This window comes from Acipenser ruthenus, chromosome 3 (genome assembly GCF_902713425.1).
Source record: "Acipenser ruthenus chromosome 3, fAciRut3.2 maternal haplotype, whole genome shotgun sequence".
Lineage (NCBI taxonomy): Eukaryota > Metazoa > Chordata > Actinopteri > Acipenseriformes > Acipenseridae > Acipenser > Acipenser ruthenus.
In genome coordinates this window covers 1,743,449-1,756,280 of record NC_081191.1, presented here as the reverse complement: position 1 = coordinate 1,756,280, position 12,832 = coordinate 1,743,449, and the positions used below count along the sequence as shown (strand labels likewise).

The following is a 12,832-nucleotide window of genomic DNA, read 5'->3' as shown; positions in this document are numbered from 1 at the left end:
GAGTTGTTATTTCATAATTGTATTATTATCCCAATTATTTCTTTATTGACACACACACACACACACACACACACACACACACACACACACACACACACACACACAAGGTAATTATATATATATATATATATTTATTTTATGGCTTTTGTTTCTTGCATTTAGTGACAAAAAATGAACTGTTCCAATCCCTGTACTTTCACTCTTAGTTAATGGAGGCAGAAACATTGAAAGCAAGTTAGTCATAGACATATCTGTGACTAGTTACTGAGATGGGTGACTCTAATTCAAAAATATGGCATTCCCAGCATTATTATATTTGAACTCTTGTTAACACCTATCACTCTTCAGAAGGAGGTAATACCATCAACCTCCATTAACACCAGTTGGTTTATGTCCACCATCTCCCTTTCATTAATGACAGCTGGTAAAAAACACATTTATGCAGGTGTATCGGTTCAACGATTTTTATTTTAATTTTACAGATGGCAAAACATATGGGAAACATATGTATAAATAGTATAATGTAAAGAGAGAGCCAGATCATTAGAAATGTAAATAACGAAAGTGTTTTTTCTTAACTCAGAATGCAACCAAGCTAATTTATTTAGGCATGCAGTTATCCTTACTGAGTACCCTTATACAAGTTGACTGCAGCATACCATGGTAAAAACACAGGATAGTGTAGTAAAGCACACACCATTGGCCTTTCATCGTGCTGGAGGCTGGAATGTGGCCAGGGAGTCGATTTTTAGTGTTTTGGTCTTTTTTTAAGTCATTATGTGATCGAAGTACAGTACTTAAGGCCATTGCACACTGGATCTGTTCCGTCATTTAGCATACGTCATCTGAAAAAGTCGTCCGTCAATCCATTGCACACTAGATGCGTTAATATCGTACTTCAGAGTGCTGGTGTGCAGTGGAGGCTTTGTAGTAAATATACCTAGATTCAGAATTTTAATACAAAATAAATACAATTCTGTTGTACATAACTTTGAACACAAAAAAAATGTTAAATGTAGGATAAAATGTTAAATGTAGTTAAATGATGGAAGTTAAAATGTTTGCGAATTATTACGTTTCTATTAGATCTACAATAATGTTGTTACACAATACATAATTTAAAACCATATGATATTACACAACACAGTTGTCATAGCATCAGAAACCATATGACCAATATTTAATTTTTCAAACATTCGCTCCTGTAATAAATATTTCTAAAAGTTAGGAAGCTAGCAATGAGCTACCGAAAATACTTTACAACAATGACCTTCTACTACTCTGTATGGAGCCAGAAATTCCATCACTTTCATGTACAGCCCCACTTTTCTGACTGACGCTCTTGCCCTGTTCAGGGAACTGCAAGAATCCACGTGTATTCCCAGTCATTTTTCATTGGTCAATGTATTTTTTAATGCACATCAAAGACTCAGTGTGCAAGGTGCAACAGGGAATGTGCATGATCTTCTTTTTTTCTGTTTAGACGCACGTTAAATTCGGATGCGTTATTGGATCCAGTGTGCAATGGCCTTTAGTCTTTAGTGCCTTTCTGAAAACACTAGCATACAACAGAGAAGTGCCTCTGCAGATCATGTCAGGGTATTGCTTGCTTGATTAATATCATGGTGACACCCTCAGCAGTTTCACTGCCTTCATGACAATGAACTTCAAAAGGTATTAGGTTATCTTTGGCTTTACTGGCGAAGGATTTCAGTTTGTTGCTGATGTAGTAGGTTCACCTGTATTTGACAGGGAGGAAATGGCTTGTCTTCTAAATAATTTTAATCCTCATTGTTTTGTTTTTTTTTTGTTTTTTTTTACACGCACACATGCCCCAAATATTTGCAGAGCTGCTTATCCTGTTGTCATGAAACTTGGTACAGTCTGCGGTGCTTTATTAGTACACCTCAGGAGAAGTAAAAATATCCAGAATAAGCGGCCATCCCAATTAATCGAGAGGCATTTGAGACAACAGTCGCATGAAAAGAAAAACAATAAAATCACATCACATGTTTATTCCTAAACAAAATGAATCACTGTTTTTATTTCTACATGAAATGAAAAATAATGAAATCACATCTTATCACAAGGCTAGGCACCATGTTGTGTCACACCAACTTTCTTTGCAACAGCAGCCTGAGAAACCACAGGAGACCCCAGATCCTTCAGGAGTTCAGGGTAATCATGTACTCACATACTCACTGCACTGCGCTATGCAGAACTGTCTTGCTCTAAAAAGCGATCTCCGTTCATCATTTGAAAATACTGTATCCCAATTAAACAAAGTGATGTCCCAATTAAGTGACATAAATAGCACTGGGAAGAATCATCTCCCAGAGTTGTACCCCATTTAAGCAGACATCCCGATTATCAGTATCCCAATTAGGCGGCTCCGAATGTATTAACATTATTGAGGACAGCAGGTTCTGGAGATATAGTGGGATGTCTGTCTGTCCGTTCATCAATCCATCTGTATATAACACTTGCATAGCTAAGAAAAGGTATGACACAGTTCAGTATCTGCCCACCCAGTGGCTTATCGTCAATTATTTCTGCTTGAAATTACAGAGCGGATTTAGTCCCAAGCCCCATCAAATGTCTTTGCATGAGGCTTTTATCTATAATTTTTCAACTACAAATATATAAATATGTGCTGTACATATACACACAGCACTTGGTTTAGAACTTTAGCTTTTAAAATAACTAAGCAGACAGCCCCCAACTGAGACCATGCAGGTTTCAGCAGGCAGTGCTGGGAAGTTAATTAAAGAGCCTTTACTTTTTGTAAGGAAATCATTTTAGAGTCAGACTGCCTACAGGATTTAGTAGACTGTACATTTCTCATACATTGTCACTGATTTCCTGTACTGTCATGCAGAACAATTTCTTGATAATGTACTTTATCTTTCAATGGGTGCTGACATGCTGTCATATACCTCTGCATGCACCAGGTGGCACAATTTGAGGCTTTCGTCAAAAATGGCTTGTTTCAAGCTGCTGCAAACCACTTTTATTTTATGCAATATTGTCAGCTCTGTTATTAGATGCTAAACCAGCATTTACAACTAAAGACACTGTCATACAAAATTAGAATTACAAATAAGTACAGAGTCCTATAATGTATAAATCTGATTTTTCATAAACTTGACTCTATATTAAACCCTGGCAGTCTGTATTAAACCCTGAAGTTAAAGAGCTTCTGTATTTAAAATGCAACTGCTTCAATTGTTAAATATAACTCTATAAGCCTGTAAAACAACCTTGAGATATGTCAATATTCCAGAGCAAATTCATCATGTTAAAGTATTACAAACGTTTCTACAGAACTGTTTTCACAAAAAGAAGCTAACAATCAATTTTAAAGAATTCTATAAAAAAAAGTGACTTGACTGACAACATGATGCTGTACTGAAGCTAAACCAGAAACCAACATTACTGTCGCTTATTATTATTTATTTCTTAGCAGAAGCCCTTATCCAGGGCGACTTACAATTGTTACAAGATATCACATGATTTTTACATACAATTACCCATTTATACAGTGGGGTTTTTACTGGAGCAATCTAGGTAAAGTACCTTGCTAAAGGGTACAACAGCAGTGTCCTCCACCTGGGATCAAACCCACAACCCTCCGGTCAAGAGCCCAGAGCCTTAACCACAACTCCACACTGCTGCCCCATGGTAAAAGCAGTGTGATAAAGCATATTTCTTTAAAAATGGTAAACCACTAAATGTATAGTATACCAAGGGGGAAAGCATGTGAAAACTCTAAAATTGCCGTGCACAAATACCCCTTTTGTAACTGGTATCAGGGATGAATAAATGATATTCCTGAGCCAGGCAGCCCTGAAAAGGACAAGCAGTGCATTTTCTGAATGTTACAAACAAAACAACAGGCATTTAAAAGTCATGCGTCAGTGGTGTCTGGGCCAGTCCCTCTGTATAAGACACCAGAAAACCCTTTGTGTGAGACAGGGTCATGGCATTCAAACCTTCTTTCTGAAGTTCCTCGCAAGGAAGTCCTCCACCGGTATGCTGTACATTTCAGAGCCTTTCAACCGCCTGGCTCACTGACAGGGGTTTTCTCTTGTGTTGAAGTTCAGTCCACATCTAAGAAATAGGATGTTAAGGGCATTCTTGTGTTATAGTGAACATTTGTAGAATGGACGAATTAATTAATAAACGCCCCCATAAACTGGCAATGCCCTGGAACAAACTAACAACAACAACAGCAAAACAAATCCACTACATTTCATAGGAATATGGCTTTTAAACAATATATTTCTTACTTAATTCCAAGCTATGTTCTGCTACCATTGGAAATTCATTGTATTACCCCTTCCATTCATTTTTTTTCTTATTGTCTAAAATAATTACTTGCCTAGCTTAAGAAACAATGCCTGTTTCAGCACAGGGCTTTTGGACTTCACTGTTTTTAAACAGAGAGCTAAGAGCCCTTCAGTGTAGGAGTCATTTCAGATGGGTGCAGCAAAAGGACAAAAATACCCTGAAAGTTCGGCTATAATTGGATGGAGCTGTCAGCCTTTTTTTACTTCCATGAGCCACCCTCTGAAACTCAATACTTTACTCTGCAGTTCCTCCCACTCGATTTGCTGATCAAAAGCTTATTGGGGAACTTTACCTCACTTTTAACACAACTTTACACTGGATTGGCACTCTGGATTTATTGCTTTAATTTCTTAGTTTTTTTTTTTTAATTCTTGGAAAAAAGGCTTGTCTAGGTTTTCTTACTTATAAGATGCTGCATTCCTCCACACTTCTGAGCTGAGAACAAGTGTCCCTGTGACTAGTGACTGAGGAGGACAGCCAGACAGATCACCCTTCACCAGTATCGTGGATGGTCCTCAGAGGGGTTTGTAACTGTTTATCAGGTAAGATGAAGCTGGCATTTGGATCATATGACTGCTAATGTATTTGATTGTTTTGGGGGAAAAGGTAGAAATGTGTTTTTTTTGTTTCTTTTTGCTAAAAAAAATTGCAAATGTCCAAGCTGGCCACAGTGGTTTAAAAAGTGTACTGGTGATTTATATTTAAAGAGTATTTTCTTTATACTTTATTTCCTTTTAAACAAATGTAAATATAATTGTACCTCATAAGCCAAGAGTGCAGAAAGAAAACTTGTATATGTGTGTATATATATATATATATATATATATATATATATATATATATATATATATATACACACACACGTATATATATATATATATATATATATATATATATATATATATATATATACTGTATATATATATATATATATATATATATATATACACACACACACGTATATATATACAGTATATACATAAACACACTCATATATATATATATATATATATATATATATATATATATATATATATATATATATATATATAAAACATATAATATTCCTACAGTAATAATTTTGTTTTGTGTACTGTAATGCATCAAGAATTGTTTTTGCTGTTGATCTGGTAATGTGCACGTTTCTGCCACAGTGATTTCTAATCCCAGCACTGCCATCAGACTGGAGTTGTCTCTCTTGGTTATAACAGTGACAGCTGCAAATTTCTCAACACTCAGCCTCTCCCAGTAGGAGTCAATACAGGTTAAGATGGTGCTTAACACCTGCTAGTGGGGACTCAGGGGAATTGCACAAGTTTATTAATTTAATAACATAAGAACATACGGAAATGTACAAACGAGAGGAGGCTGTTCGGCCCATCTAAGCATGTCCAGTTTCTAGTAGCTGATTGATCTTAAAACTTTGTCAAGTTGGATCTTAGGATGATAGTGATTCTGCCTCAACAACATGACTAGGTAGGCCATTCCATATCCTCACCTCTATGTGTGAAGAAGTGTCTCTTTCCCTTGGTCCCCTAAGTCTATCTCCACTTAATTTCCAACTGTCCTCTAGTGCTGCTGTAGTTTCTGTACTTTGATTCAAGTTTTGGTTAGGGTTAACTATGTCAACTCTAAAGATTTTAAAGACTTCATTCATGTCCCCACTAATTCTTTGTTTTCCTAGGCTAAATAGATTGAGTTCTTTCAGCCTATCTTCATATAGCATTCCTTTAAGCCTTAGAATTAGTCTGTTTGCTCTTTAGTGAGCAGAACTGGGCACAGTACTCTAAGTGCAGTCTCACCAATCCATTGTACAGGTAGAACTTCATCATAACCTCCTTGAATTTCTACTCTACACTTTTGGCTATACTGTATACCAGGCATTTTGTTTGCCTTTTTCATTGCTTCCCAACACTGTGTGGTTACTGACATCGACAAGTCTATTACCATACCATATTTCTCTTGGTGAGTCTGTTCTATTTCTATCACCCCCAGTTGGTATTTGAATCTTACATTTTTGTGACTGGCGTGTTGATATTGAATTTCACTTGCCATGTTTCTGCCCAGTTCTGTATGCGGTCTGAATCTTCTTGGATTTCCTGTGTGGCTGTAAGCGTGTCTGCCACTCCCCTGAGCTTTGTGTCATCTGCATATTTGACAGGTTTGCTCATTTCCACCAATCTAAGTCACTGATGTAGAAAAGAAACACAGGGGTCCAACCATGGAGTACATGGCCCCAGTTACAGGTTTCTCCTCTTACTAGTACTCACCTGTGTTTAAACCAGTTTCCTATCCACTTGCATGTACTTCCTTGTATTCCCACAGACTGCAGTTTGAGGATTAGTCTTTCATGTGGCACTTTGCCACAGTAGTGTGTGTGGGAATTTAATCAATCCCTCAGCAATCACAGGTGTGGCCATTAGGTTATTGGTGCTAATTGGGGAGTGGCCATATATATATATATATATATATATATATATATATATATATATATAAGGAAGGATAAGTCCTTTGTTGTGGAGGGAGCTTGGTGTGTTTTCATGTGTGTTGATAGCTGTAGTGAAGGTGAATGCTCAGCCTACCTAATATTGTATTGTTTTGTTTGGTTTTGTTTGACTCTTTATTTTGGAAAATGTGTTAATTCTATAGGGTGATGCAAAATGTTTGGCCATAGCTGAAAACAGTTTCCCTGTTTCGATTGATTCCATGCATATATATATATATATATATATATATATATATATATATATATATATATATATATATATATATATATACCAAATTAGCAGAGTTGGGCACGTCACTGAAAAAAAGTAATGTAGTACTTGTTATTCATTTCTTCTGAAAAAGGTAATCTAATCTTACTTTTACTTAATAAAAAAGCAGTGTGTTATATTACTCATTATATTTCTTTCGTCTTCTGTGAAACAGTTGTTGTGGCTGTTTTTACTGGAAGTTTCTAGAAAGTTGGTTAATGTGATTAGCAGAGGTACTTTATGTCCTCTGAGCATTGAAGAGACTTACAGAATCCTATACTGCTTACTTCAATTCATACGTCCAGGTTCCAGTGGGAATAGCAGATGCTCTGTTTGGAGTTTGTACTGTAGCTTTCACGACAGGAGCTAGAAGGCAAACAGATGAACAAACAGCTTATCCCATGTGTAAACCTAGGGACCACAGCACAAGTTGTTCTATAAAGTAGGTTTTCTAATCAGTTTAGGAATATTTGCTACACCAGATGCTGAATTGTAGCCAGGCCACTGGCAGTTTTGTTTGGCTTTTAGCCAACTGCCACTCATGCTTACTGATCCATAACAATTCCTCGGCTTCTGTCTGTCTAATTCATGTCCATTGGTATGAAAGCCACAAGGAATGCAGTGTGGAAAAAAGCAAAATAAAAAGCAAAGGGAGCTTAAATCCATCCTAAATGCATGCTGTTGGTGTGTGTTGTGGAGAAGGAGCATCATTTCCTGTAATCGTTGGTTTTGAAGTGTTTTTGTGTCAAGCCATTATTAATAGCTATGAACAGAGCAGCTGTGAGGGGTCACAACCAGATCCTGGCAAAGGCCTTCAGAGGGAAGGCACTCTTTTTTTTTAAGGCTACCAAATTTCTGTGAGGCTCAACCGGGACACATGGTGAGCTGGGGGCGGGAATGGGTAAAACAGGAATCGCTTTTCATCGCAATGTGTGCACGGTAGTCCCTCGCTGAACCGGACATGTCAGGGGACAGACAGGCTGTCCGAAATAAGGAGGTGTCTGGTTTAAAAACATTTAAGAAAATTGCAAATACACACAACTTCATAGTGCTTAATTTATTTTAAATGTATAAATTAGAGATGTGCACCAATATCAATATTTTGAAATGATATCCATATTGTTTGATATTGATAATAATTTATTTTGGTTTTGGTGATATAAACATGGTGTATGTAACTAGTAAGCTAAACATCAGTTTTCTTGAATTTGCTATGCTGTAATGAATTTATTTTTAAATAGAATAACGGATACATTTTTTAGTATAGCGAAACCAGAAATTTCACCTGCAACATACACTCTCCGTAAAAAAACTAAAAATCCCTATAATAATGTGATAAATACAAGTACTGTGGGTGTGCCAAGCACCTGGATCATAAGAGTATCCTCTACAATTTTGCTTACAAGTAATACACAATAAGAAATTTTTAAAAAACTGCTGAAAGTCCCAGTTGGGCAGGGGTGGCTGTCAAACTCAAGTCTAGGTATAGAGACTTGTGAGACTTGACATGGAAGGTTATATTCATCTATATTTTTTGCGTCGCTATTCTCCAACACTAAACATTACATCAATTTACATTTAGTGAGAGGTTTCTCTACTAACTCAGTCATGGATGACCAGGGTGGTATTCATTATAGCAGGAAATAACGTATAGACTGGGAACCTTGAGACCGGTCCTTTTTGGTAACCTCTTATGCTTTTTGGTTCCACTCATTTCATTATTGCTAATTTTACACTTATTACTAAGCAAGCAACTGTGTATTGTTGTTGAAAACCAAATTATTTACAAAATTGTGGCCAAACTAAACATCTTAGACAACTGTTTTAACTATACAGATTGTGGACTTCATCCCAACTAGGGGAAAGAATGTTTCATGCTGGCATATTGGCTAAGTCAATGGTTTTCAACCTGTGGTATGTGTACCTTTACTGGTACACGACAGGCTAGCCACTGGTACACACCGATAGTTCTTTATAATGATACGATTCCTCAAAAAACAATGCTCCCTCAGTCATACCATTGTAATGTATCAGTCTGTTTGTACCACTGAATCACAGAGAAATGATAAATTATGATGCGGGGCTCCAGACTGGGACTAAAATGGTTACAAATGCAAAAACAAAAAAAAACATTTTGACAGCTGTTTTTTAGGGGTTAGGAACAAAAATGCTGCATCTCCCCTTAAAAGCAAGTGCCAATATTTAGGAATGTGACATGATGTCAGTCTGTATAAAAACAAAAAACGCATATCATATTTTAATAAACTGAAGTGCGAGAAGGACGGTAACAATTTGATAAATAAAAATAAAATAAAAATGCTTGTCAGTGCAGAGAGGTGCTGTATTAACACCAGCAGAATATGGGAACCCCGGTTTCTTGCAAAGAGTTGTGATGGTGACCAAACATGTGTTGTGTAAAAAAGTAGCTTCAAATGAACAGTTGCATTTAAGAAACATAGAACAAGAACAGCAACAAATACAAATACACTTAAGGTGTGTGTATTGCACACGTGCCATTAACAAAATGCTCTAGAAACTTAAAATAAAGAAAATAATTAATGAAGGGCTGTAATGCAGCAAAAAGAGCAAGAATTAAACAAGAAAGGAAGTGAAAAGGTTACCGTGCCAAGCTGAAAAAAGCTGTCTTTGTGAACTCCAAAAAAACAATGTTATCTAATCGTAGAGTGCCTAAATAAAGTTTTGAGTCAACACGAATAGATTTTTTTCGTCTCTTGCATCCCAGTAGATTTTGTTACATTGTTTACCGTTAGGAGTTTAAGTATGATTTAATTGCACACGATTCCATAGTTAGATGATGAGCTGATAGTATCTCTTCAGCCAAAGAAGCAGGCACAGTAATCTAAGAGCACTGTTACCATTGTGTAAAACAGTACGTAATGTGAGTTTTGTACTAAAGCTGGGTCAGCTGTTGCAGAGAAAACAAAAGTTTATTTCTCAAACTGACCATTTAAAAAATGTGAAAGCAGAACACAGAAATACTGTAATTAGGAAGTGTACTATGTACTGCAGCTTATTTGATTGCAGTAAACAAAACAAAACAAAAAAACGCCGTTTACTGAATTTAGCTCTCAGACTGTGCTAATTAAAATGTATGACAATGCGCTTGCTGTGGTGTATTTAATATGTAGATATAGCAGAACAAACTCACTGCAATTGAAACTTGTTTTTACTGAAAAATAAACGGTATGTAAATCATAAGAGCTGTCTGTGTTACATGCTGTCAGATCAGGACTTCACCAACACTGACCATGCCAGCTGCAGCAGGCTATTCCCTATATTATAACTGTACACAATTAAAGTTGCGGTCACCAATTCAATACACAACACTTGCATAATATTTAAAATATACACATGCTAAGTTCATTGCAGTCATCAGCTGCATAGATTAACCATTCAGCAGAATGAGGCAACAAACAAGTGAGTACAGACACAACAAACCTGGCTGTAATGGGGCAGGTCTCGGCTTTACAACAGCAGTTTAAGATAGTTAAACATAGTTACTGGTACACCTGGTGGTCCCTGCTGGAAACACTGGTACTTGAGATAAAACGTTTGAAAACCACTGGGCTGGACCAGTGCCTGGACTGCAGATAGATACTACTTGGTTGAAAAGAGATTGTGTAATATATGGAGAGTAGATCTGCACTTGTAATACAATCTATGGCCACTGGTGTGGGAACAAACTGACACTTACTGCAGGCACGGCTCAGTATAGAGGTACAGTACAGTAGATGCTGTGACATAACATAATATTTATATCATTGATATTCTTATTCCCCAGCAGAGGTTGAATCTATAACATCAAGAAAGCAGACAGTGTCATGGTATTGAGTCTTATGGTAATGATGGTTCTTTATTATGATTATTGTTTGTTTATTTAGCAGACACCTTTATCCAAGGCGACTTACAGAGACTAGGGTGTGCGAACTATGCATCAGCTGCAGAGTCACTTACAACTACATCTCACCCGAAAGACAGAGCACAAGGAGGTTAAGTGACTTAATCAAGGTCACACAGTGAGTCAGTAGCTGAGGTGGGATTTGAACCGGTTACAAGCTCCTGGTTACAAGCCCTTTTCTTTAACCACTGAACCACACAGCCATTAGTCATAGGTAATCTCCAGGAACAGGCTGCAGATCCGTAGTTATATGTGGTCCACTCAGACATTGTTTTGTAAAACACCAAGAGGCTGAGGTTGAACACGGGTATAAAAATAATAAAACAGTGGTTCTGTAGATTCCACATATATGCAAATGTGTTCAGTTTTACAGTGAAGTGTGCCTAGCTTAATAGAGCACAGAACTGAAGTAAAAACGGTCCTTGTGGGTTCAAAACCTGCCTTTGGCATGGACAGGATGCACATTCCCTGGACAACCCAGCTGTAAAACCAAGGAGGTCTATGGGGGCTGGGTGTGGCACATGCCACATCACCACCCACCCCTGCACCAAATCCACAGATATCTCAGTAGCTAACATTACTTGTTCTTGAAGCCTGAATTATGTCAGTATAGTACTCAGTAGACTGATGAGTGGGAGGGAACAGCATTTAAATAATAGAACACAATGGACTTGATTTTCAAAGAGATGCAGAGTCAGGAGTTCATTGAGTTTCTAATGAACCTGTGTTGATGTATTTCTCTGAAAACAAATAATCTGTAGAAACTAATAGCGAGGTGGGAGGAATAGCTACCTACTTAGAAGTGTGTAGCATATTTTACAAGTCCAGCATAAGAACCTGTTCCCTATCTTACTTCTATCTGTATTTACTCAAAAAGGAACATTTGATGTCCTCTGAATTTGCACAATATAAAGTGTTTGTTATCCCAATATGTGTGTCATCGTTTATTATAGTTTCAGCTGTCCCCCATCAAGCCTGAGAGAGGTGGTATTTGTGGAATGAGGCTATTATAATAATGACCCTGTGAAACATTGAGTTTGTTAAACATTTACAGTGAAAATCTCACTGTTTCAGAGAGACAGCGAGGTCATTTTTATACTGGCCTCATTATACAAATCCCACCATGCACAGAGACAATGACCTGACAATTATTAAATACAATATAATTAGCATTTTTACAATCTAAAGACTAACAAGGATGTTCTCATTATAAAGGAGTGAGGTTCATGTAATTATCCTTAGACTTATCTTTTATAATCGTCAGATGACAACATGATCACTTTTTGACAACTTATACAGTAAACATATACAAGGGAATACGTAGGAATTCTAGAATTCATAGAACCCCCTGTCCTGCAAATATACACGCATCTCCTTCTACTCAAGTTCGGGTTTAGCATACCGTGCTATGGCCTATGGGTGCATCATTTTTTACACAAAGCTGTAATTTACATGAATGCTCTAGACTTGCTGGAGACAATACTGCACTTTGTTCTTTGACTGAATAGATTAAGTGCCTAAATTCTTAATAAAGAGAATAGTAGAGTCCTGATTTGAATTTGTGTTTAATTTGCGACAATAATGTACACACTCAGTGACGAAGCCTGCAAAGGCATTATGACTACAGACTCGTTAGCTGCTCTGGGAAAATCCTGACTGTATATTAAAAAGAAGCCTAGAAGGCAACCATTTTTCTCTGCCAGGAAAATGGCAATTTGGCTTGTATTTAAATAACTACTTCAAAACTTCAAAACCTAGTTCTCACATAAAATAGGCATAAGAACCAACAAACTTTAATTAAGAATGT

The 12,832-nt window shown here is 36.9% G+C and overlaps 1 protein-coding gene across 2 annotated transcripts in view; it reads left to right on the top strand.

Moving 5' to 3' along the window:
* The first annotated feature begins 4,589 nt into the window (after positions 1-4,589).
* Positions 4,590-12,832, top strand: part of LOC117435680 (collagen alpha-1(XXII) chain-like) — a 128,971-nt gene continuing 120,728 nt past the window's right edge. For both annotated transcript variants that reach the window (XM_059010208.1, XM_034059034.3), the window contains exon 1: positions 4,590-4,892. The gene's annotated coding sequence lies outside the window, so the exon portion shown is untranslated. The remainder of the gene's footprint in view (positions 4,893-12,832) is intronic.